The sequence below is a fragment of the Cupressus sempervirens genome, chromosome 1 (genome assembly GCF_028749045.1).
Source record: "Cupressus sempervirens isolate cs-2001-9-10 chromosome 1, ASM2874904v1, whole genome shotgun sequence".
NCBI lineage: Eukaryota > Viridiplantae > Streptophyta > Pinopsida > Cupressales > Cupressaceae > Cupressus > Cupressus sempervirens.
In genome coordinates, this window is record NC_143118.1 from 148,272,243 (window position 1) to 148,282,818 (window position 10,576).

The following is a 10,576-nucleotide window of genomic DNA, read 5'->3' on the forward strand; positions in this document are numbered from 1 at the left end:
ACTAGGTTACATTAGCACTGAACAAGGAGAATCATCCAAGACTGCAAAAGAAAGGAGTAAAAAAGGTAAGAACACTAAAACTACTTGTCATTTCTATGGTAAAAAGGGACATACTTCTAATGTATGAAGGATTAAGAATGCCCATCAGCATGATAAGCCTAAGAATGCAAGCTACTATCATAAGTGCAAGAAGCAAGGACATCAAGCACATGAATGCAAGACTAGGACTATTAGTACACCAAAATTTTAACATCACTACTAAAATTGCAAGAAATATGTACATAGAGCATTTGAGTTCAAATCAAAGCCTATGTGGACAACAAATGAGGCAATAAGAGAAGGTAACCATGGTCATCACTACAATTGGGACTATAACACTAGGTATAACTATCATTACTGTTAGGAATATCAAAAATTTACTAAAAATTGCATAAGAATAGATTTCAAAGGAAACTAAAACAAATGGTTAAGTTAAACCACATGTTTCAGTTGCTTGAAGACTAGTCATATCAACAAGAATTTCCCAACAAAGTCAAAGGCACCCAAGTTAGAAGTTAAAAAAGGAAAAGAGAAGATAGATGTTAAACACATTAGAGGAAAAATGAACAAGACTTGGAAGAAGAAAGATGAGTTCAACTCATCAAATGAAGGGATCACTTCACCTAATAGGTCAAGTGGCCACACTTCATCTAACTAAGAAAAAGAAGGCATGAGGGACTAATTTATGAAGCTTTATCATATATCAGTTCCTAAATAAGATAGTACTAAAAAGAAGAGATCAACATGATTAGAGATGCAAAAGTTACAATTCAAAGTTTTCATCAATGTTGCTGAGTCATCCTTGGATACCAAGTAAATTTCAGTATATGCCAAGCTTCTAGTAGGAGCCAAGTGACTAGTCACAACCGAGTTGGAAATGGAAGCTGAGTGAAGGAGAAATATAGTTGGAGCTGAGTTATGCTGAAATCCTTAAGGAGCCAAGTGTATAGCTATATACACACTAAGCATTTAATGCTATGTTTTGAAGGGTATAAGGTTTCTTTTTCAATCATTTCTCACCATTACAAATAGAAAGTAAGAATGAGAAGATCATAGAACTGATTGGCAAACAACAATTGAAGCTTTTGCATGGATTTCAACAAAGATCAAGCACTATTTTCATTGATCTAAGGTATTCTTCAAGTGTCGAGTTGCACAGTTATAAAATTTGATATCTTTTGAAACCCTAGATTTATGATATGGCTTCTATTTCTAAAATCCCTAAGGAAAAGGAAGCTTTTGAGGTTCAATTGGTTAGCAATGAGGTCAAACAACCAAATTTTAGGCCAATTCCAAAAGTTGCTTATAAAAATGACCCTACCGGTTCATTATCTATGATTCCACCCAAAGTCATAATGGTTCAAGATGTCAGGAAATGTTACAATTACAAGATAGGTGTAATAAGAGACTTGGAGAATTTTCAAGCATATGATAAACTATGTGAAAATTGATTGCTTAAGGAAGAATTTCAAATAGTTGAGAAGAAGGGCTTAACCCATGCCCTAGTTTTCCCCACATTTTTAAAAACTTAATGGATAAGAATTATTTTAAGTAGGATACATAATGGTTATTTATGGCTAGAAGGAGGACCTATCAAGATAACAAAGAGAATTGTACATAGGGTTATAGGTTTTCCAACCCTGGATTGACACAAGACCCTACGAAGTGATTCAAAATAAGCTATTGAAAAGAACACCAGGGTGAAATAGAACAAAAGGGGCATGACTATAGATACAATCATAGATCCCCTTCTGGACTTTGTTGTAAGAATCATATCTCATAAGTTTTATCAATCTAGTAGATTGAATAGTGTTCCATGCATTGCTATGGATGTGGCATACAAATTTTTTAAGAAAGATCATTCATATGATCTAGCAAAATTGTTATTACAACAAATCATGGAGAATCTAGGAGCAATAAGAAGATCAAAAGGTGCTTAGTGTAAGTTTGGATCAGTTCTAATTTGTATATTTTTCTATGTTTTGGAAGAATTCCCCTCTTTTGGAAAGGTAAATTGGAAATCAAATAGGTCAACTATTACTCAAATTAATGAGTACATTGAGCAAATGGGAGACAACTTTCACTCTCTAATGACAAGATACTTTGAAGATTTCAAGAAACCCATGAAGCAAAGACTGAGGATACCAATATCCCCAGTGGAGTAGCACATCAATCATATTTGTTCTTGGTTGATATTGATTATACTTATATCCAAGAAACAATTCCAAGGACTAGGTGGCTAAGACCTCTAGGATATGAGCTAAACATTGATGAAGCATCAATAGCAATCACAACATTACTTGCAAAAGATATTGATAAGGAGGCACCACACTTTGGAACATATGATGTGGTATGATCCAAGGTATATATGGAGCTGAAAACTTCTTCCATCTTAAAGAAGAAAGATAAGCTTGTGAAGAAGCTTAAGGAAAATTTTGGAGAAGGCACTACAAGTGAAGGTACTAAAGCTAAGGAAGAGGAAGATGATGATGATGATGATGAAGAGGAACATCAACCTCTTGAATTGACACAATGCTTAGGTGAAGATTAAGAAGAGGTAGAAGGTGTCGAGGAAGAAGAAGCCAAGGAAGCACCAGTGCAAGCTAAGCCTAAGAAGAGAAAAGCCAAAGCTCAGCCTACAGCCTACCCTAAAGCAAAGAAAGGTGCATAGACCCCCCAAGCCAAGCCAACAATACTAGTGACAAGAGCTACCACAAGAGCCTCAACTCAAAAGGACAAGGAACAAGACAAAGAGAAGAAGAAGGCTACTGAGAAGACTAGTCCTATGTAGAGGAAACCAAGAAGAAAATATGTTGCACAACTAGAGTTAGATGATGAGGAAAGGATAAATCAGAAGACATCAGCCAATTTAGAGTGGTAAGCCATGCTCACAAGTCAAATATTGATAAAATCTATGATAATGTTAGGAAGAATGTACATTTTTTTGGTTTGAAAAACATTGATTTTAAGAAATTAAGTATAGAGGATCAAAATAAAGTAGAACAATTAGTATATGGCATGATGGCAGAATTCAAGAACACTCCTCTTGAATTGGACAATATAATGCCCAAAGAATTATATGAAATTGTTGAAAATAAGTGGCATTATTACTTAAAGACAAAAAAGGAAATAAGAGAATCTACATTGGCACAAGTGATGCCAAAATTGAGCAAGGGCCAAATAACTAAGGCAAACAAGAAATATGGAAGCAAGTTTGCACCAAAGTATAGAGCCTTTAGCATCTTGCATAATAAAGTTAAAGAAGTAGTTAATAAATCAAGTAGAATATGGAAGTTGATATATGGCTTGACTACTATCAAGGATGGAGAAGAAGATCCCTTTGAGGGACAAAATATTGAAAAAGGATAAAGATGTAAATAAGGTTGAGGCCAATAAGGAAGAAGAAGAAAGATAACAAGAAAAGCATGAAGGAGAAAAAGAGGTAGAAAAAGAAATAGTGAAGGAGGTAACAAAAAAAGAAAAAGAAATGGAAATAGCTAAAGAGGAGTAGCAAACTAAACAAGATGTACAAGATGCATAATTTCCACCTCTTAGCCCTCCACACATAGCACATGTAGTTATAGTCGCTATCAAGGATGTTCCTGATACTTCTACTCAGAACATCAGCCCTTTGACTACAAAGGATCTCAAGAAGATCTTTCACCAATCAACACTACAAGTACAACTATGCACAAATCTAGTATTGGTGAGTGTTGATGAGCTATAAAAAGTTGAAGTAGAAATAACAAGGAAGAAGGAAACTACTCAAGAAAAATCAACACAACCTCCCAAAAATCAACCTAAAGAGCAAGAAGTACAAGAAAAAATTGCTAATGTTGACTCTACAACAAGGATGACAACTACTATCAAGGAGCTTACAAAGGAACCAATTGGACAACATGTTCCTACATCACAAAATCTAGGTGCACCTCCTCAAATTATCATAATTGACCAATGCAATAGACAAGAGGAAAAAGAAGTAGAGAAAACCCCTAAGGAGCAGGAGGTAATACAAATGTTGGTAAAATTTCCTACCTTAAGGACTTCATATAAATAGATGAGCACTGATGTAATGTTATTGCGAATTTCTACACTAGGCTTGAGCACTACCAAGATAGCAAGGGTACTTCACTATGGAGACCCTAATCTTGATGAAGAAATAGTCATACCAAGCTATTACTCAAAGAAAATAAACATGCAATAGATATATGAAGTGCAAGAGGCACTAGAAAAGAGGAAAAGATAAGAGATACTCAGAAATGAGTACAAGTAGAAGCAAGCACTAGTAGAAATAAAAGAAATATTTCTTGATGCATTCAACTTGTAGACACCTAATGAAACCAAACCTACACTAGAACAACTGATAGATATTGTAGAATAGGTGACTAATGAAGACCAAGAAACCAATGTGAAACTCATGGAATGGTCTCAAAAGAAATTTCAAGGAAAAGTTAATGAGAAAATATCTAGTGAAATAACACTATCCTAGGCTGAATTGGTGAAGAAGATTGACAAAGTGAAAAAGGTACTTGAGAATGTATTCTCATTGTACAAAAAGCTATGTGATTTCTCATACTTCACACATGAGACAAGCCAAAGAATAATGAGCTTGGAGAGAAATCTAAAGATTTCTAGTACTCAACTACCAAATGTTCCAGCTCAAAGTGAGAAGCATTTTTCTCAAACGCTTCACACTTAGAAAGAATTAATTATGCTGACAGGAAAGGAGGCCAACATCAAGGCCAAATTGATGTAGATAGAATCTTCCATAACCCCACACTTGGAAGTACTCCATAAAGAATAAGCCTATATAAAGAATGTTCTCAAGAAAGATCCTAATTTTTCTACTTTGGAAGGACTTGTTCATCTTGCAGCAGGGACAACTATCTAGCATAAATCATTGAAAATTGCTTTGGAAAATTGGGATGCATCTCTCAAGATGATTATGGAGGTCAATAAAAATTTTTTTTGGCAAAATATGGTCTTACTCTTTAGAACCCTTTGACATAAGTATCAAAAAGGGAGAGGTATTGAAAAAGGGGGAGATATAGTTAAGGGGGAGAAATAATTAATAGGAAGATATAATGTTTTAGGGAAGTTACATAGATACAAAGTATAGGGTACTTAGATACAATAGCTCAGGGGGAGTTGCAAAAATTTTGAGATATATATATATATATATAGTTTTCACAAAATTTTGAGAAGTATTGAAGTTTTGTATATATACTAAACTATATGCATATTTTACTCGAGGAGATTAGACTTTGGTATACTACTAAGTATTTTTGACACTCATGTCAAAGGGGGAGGATTGTTGAATCTAAGCCTAGGTTTTGACTATTTCATGTCAACACACTTAATATGCTTACTAAGTTCATGCCAAGCTAATAACACATGTTGAGTAAAATATGTATAGATGCCAAGTAAATAGTTGATGCTGAGATAGAATGTATTTTGAGCTAGATAGAATTGCAATAGATGCCGAGTGAACTTCATGTGCTAACCAATCTTTAGGTGTCGAGTGAAGATCAACTACTAAGAAAAGTATAGGTTGTGAGTCACTATAGAAGCCAAGTGGAATAGAATTTTTATAGGTGTTGAGTAATCCATTTTTTCTATATGAGCTGAGCATTAGAGGTAATAAGTATTGAGTAACATAGAGTGAACATAATTGTTTGCAATTGAACAAACACCTATGTAAATCATTTTTTGAGCTAACATAAAAGAATCTTGAAGGATATTAAAGATAAGAATGAATCTTTTACATTTCCTATGCAATTAGCATGCAACCAATAAGAAAAATGGAGAAGGCATGCAACCAATAAGAAAAGTGCAAAGAATGAGTGGGAAATAAAGACTTAATATGGATCATAGATTCATACCTAACCCTAAGTCTTAAAAATCTTTAAAAGGAGGACAAAACCCCATTGTATGCATGGATAAGAGTAGTGTAAGGGAAAAATATAGAAAAATTCAGAGAGAAGTGTGAAAAGACTTAGAGGAATAGAGCAACATTGTAGTATCTAGTTGATCAGGAACAAAGTATCAGGATATCAAAGAGTGACATATCAAATCAAGTAAGGATCAAGTTAGTCAGAGAACAAGGATTTGGAATCAAAAATTAAAGATTGTAGAGTTATCAGGTCAAAGACTTTCTAATAGTCTCTAGCAATTGTATTAGATAATGAAATCCTATGGACTTAGGTTGGCTTAGCAGCCATTTGTAAATCTTTTAACAGGGTGGCATTCCAAGTGAATGTATTGAAGTTCCTTAACTAGGCCTATTTTTAGTAGGGTAGTGAAATCCTTTAACTAGGTCACTTTTGACAAAGTGCAAAGTCTTTAACAAGATAGGCCTTTCACAGGGAAAACCATTGGAAGTGGTCAAACATTGTAACCTTGAATAATTACACATTACTACAGTGATATTTTGTGGGTGTCATCCACACTCTAGTTTTTATCTTCTCATTTTGGAGAGTTTTTGGGTTACCAAATTTGTGTGTTGTCTATTTTCATGCATGTCTTTACATTCATGTTCAGTAGATAGATTGAATGCATGTGAGTGATTTTAGTTAAAAGAATTTGAAAATGGTTAAAGTTAGTTACTTCTAATTCACCACCCCCCCCCCTCGGAAATAAATCTTCCCAATTGTTAATTCCAACACAAAGTTAGTGTAAGCAAAGAAAAAAATTAGTTAGAGTTGAGTAAAAGATCATTCTAGTGTATGTCAAGTAGAATAATGGGTGCCAAGTAAAATTTAATTGATGCTAAACACTAGTAAACTTTAGTTTGTGCCAAGTAATTTTACAATGGATGCTAAGCAATGTAGTATGTACTGAGCATCAGAAGGTTGATAATGTTGGGCTGTTGCATCATTTAAAAGATCTTGGATTTGATGAATCTAAGATATCAAGTTTTTTTTCTTGGATTGTGTGAACTAGGTGGAAGATAAGGTTGATGAGATGGTGGCTCATATTTCAACGTAAACCTTTTTTAGGAAAATTCAAAGTGGATTCTAGTAGAAGTTTCTAAAAGAGATATGAGATATGGAGTAGATACATTGTATCCTACCTAATCTATCCAAACCCTAATTTGGATGATGGAGAATGAGTAGAAAAATATCTTAATTTCCTATTTATAGGAATTGTTGGTCATGAAGCAAGCTTGTCATGTGTGAGAATCTAGGGGAGACAAGGAGTCAAGGGTTTTGCTTCATTGAGTGAACTAAGAGAAGAGTCTGTAATGGAATGTTAAGAAATAAGGCTCAAGGAGATGAATGCTTGAAGAGTGAACAAGCTATCAGAGCTACAAAGTATGAAGGCCAAGAAGAATTGAGGACTAAAAAAAGATTTGTAATCTACAAGTGAAGTTGTAAGTTGTATCAGATCAAAGCCTTATTGTTGCAGTCTAATAATTGTATCAATCTAGGGTAAATCCTTTGGATTAAGGTTGACCTAATAGTCATTTGTAAATCCTTTAACTATGTTGGGACTCAACATTGAAGCTGCAATTTTGAGTATCATTGAGAACTTTAAGCCCTATAAGAACTTTTTGATGCATGTGTACCCGACTATACTTGTGAGGCTTAAGTGGTGTTTAATGATTCTAGCACCATGAATTTAGTATGTCCACTTGTTCCATTAAGATAAACTACCATTCTGAGCCATTTTGTGACGTCTCATTTTGAGCAATTTCCAAATCTGCATTTTTGCCCAAGTGTCAAACAACGATAAGAGACTATATTTGCAATTGAATATCTCACACCCAATAATGTTTCATGACTTGATACTTTGGGAGTATTTAGTATCCATATAAGAGAACTTATGTTTTAGATTTTGAGTTTTTTTAATGTATTTGACTAGGTTTTGAATCCCTCAAAGTTGGTCATTTATTATTGTCAAGCTAATGTGAATTGTTCAAAATTTTGGGAAGCCATGTTTGACTTGTTATAATTTTGACTCAGTTGACTAAATTTAGAAAATTCATTTTTTGTTGCATTTTAGAGGTTAGAGACTTTCTATGTTCAATTTTGAGATTTTGACAAAACCATTTGATCAATTTTTTAACACGATTCCAAATGTTGTTTGTAACTTTTTATTGGTGTCAAGAAAGGCAGATTTGTTAGTACCCGTGTTCATGATGCAATATCTCAAAATCTATGATAGGTGAGATATAATGGATTTTACCACTATGGTCTTCTCTAAAAATAATTCAAGTGTGCCAATTTTTAAATCTTGACAAATCTATCTGCACACTTTCTTAGGTCCATTCCATTCGCAAAAATTGCTTTTCTGCTAGTGTTTTTAGTCTACAAATTTTGAGTAGCCTACTTTGACCGCTCACTAAATGTACTCTGTTAGTCATCATGAGCCCTAATCAAATATCTATACTCTCCTCGTGATAGTAAACAAATTCCTCAGTTTTCATGCCCCTAAGTATTAGTCAGCCTTATTTTTAAAGCCAAATCTAAATATAATTTATTGTTTTCTAATGTGTTTTCTTGCAAAAAGGTTTGAGAGCCCAAATTCAATAGTCAATATCTTTTGACTAATAATTCATCATGAGATGTGATTCAATAGGGTAAGAGTGTGTAGAATAGAGAATCAATGTGTTTAATTTTGGAGCCCACTTAGGCATTGGGATCAGTTTTTAAGGCTAGTCAAAGGACCTCTTGGCATGAAGTTGAAAATTTGTGGAGAAGGTTGAAAATTAGTTTTAAGTGATGCAATGGTGATCAAATTAGTGTCTGGTGACTATTGGATCAGTTTGGAATATTAGTTATCTAAAAATAACTTTTTTTTAGCTAGAATTGCCTTAGCAACTACCTAAAATTTCATCTGACTAATAAGGCATCATTGAGTTTTCAAAATGACTAAAATGGGTTAGAATGAATGTGGTCTTTTGAAATATAAAGATGGTATAGAAATAATGGTTCAAACTTTTTCTCAACAACATTTTTTGATATCATTACAATGCATAATTGAGTGATTTGAACATATATATTGGGAGCACTAAAACATATAATTGAATCAATGAATGCAAACAGAGAAATAGTTGTAGAGAGGTTGAGGAGGAACTAAATGAAATATTTTTTTTGCAAAACTCCAATCTCTAATACCAACAAATCTTCTTCCAAAGGCCAATTGGGGAGCTATTTAAAAGAACATGCCTACTATTTTAAAGAAGATGAGGCATCTTTTGTATGAGGTCAGGGAGCAAAAAGGTGTTTTGCAAATACACCAATAAGATGGAAGCCATTGTCTTGAAGTGAAGACCTATGCCAAGTTTGAAAAGGGGGTAACTGACATTCCAAATTGAATGAACTCCCATGGCATAAAGAGGAGGCTTCTTTTTCTATAAATAGTCTCAACTACATAGGAATAAGTTGCAACATTAAGGTGAAAGAGAGCAGCGGCATTACTCATGAGCATGAATGAAGAGGAGTACATAAGAATTGAATGTGCCTTATATAGGCCATCCTACTATTCAAGAGAACATTATATTCATGGAAGAAGTCCCTTTCATAATCTACCTTATCATTATTCTATGTATATGCCATGAAATCAGCAAAATGATATCAACTCACATCATATTAACCATTAATGCATAAAAATTCATAGAGCAAGAAAAAAAAAAAGATTACCAAGAAGACAACAGTTTAATAGAAGTATTACTAAAAAAATTACCACATGTGTTGAAGGGCAAAGTGTCCACATGGTAGGTGAGAAAACCATTAGCAAGGCATAGGAAGGTAGTGTTAAGGATGTAGCATGCTAGAAGGAGGCATGTTTGAAGTTGCAACATGAAGAGGAGGCTGTAGGCACATCAAGGAGGAGCCAACATCAAAAGGGAGAAGCAATAAAAGTGTTGGAGTAGAGTACATAGAAAAAAGACCACCATGGCATGTTAGAAAGGAGGAAGGTAGTGGTGAAGGTTAAACAGGGGAAGGTCCATGCTAAATAAAAGGCTCCCTCCATGTTGAAGCAATCATCCAAGGACATTCACACCACAAAAATAGAGGAGCTCCATGCCAAATGAAGACCACAATAGAGAGGAAGCCATAGATTGGGTGAAGGCTATAGCTCATAAAGGGGATGCTAGGATAAGATGGGAGGAGAAGAGAGATAGGGCAATAGATGAGGCAACAAAAACCATGAAAAATGATTAGTCTCACATTTCCCTATAGGAAACCTTTGTAATGTTTAAGTATAATAACACATTAAATATGAAATTTCTTGAAGACTTGCACCTTTTGGAAAAGCAAAGCAATTGCAAGGGACCCACCATGGATGCTAGCTATTCAAAGAGTAATAACATATAATTCTAAAAAAACCTACATACAAGCATGATAATGTGCCACCAAGACAGTGAATCTTAGACCAAACACCCAGATAATGACATGTGGCCACATTCAACAACTGATGCTTTCACACTTCATGGAGTTGCGTGGAGTTTAAACGAAGTGGGCAAGCACCCAAGTACAACATGGTGGTGGACCCAAGTTGGAGGTGAGGTGGTGGGGGTCGGTCAATAGGT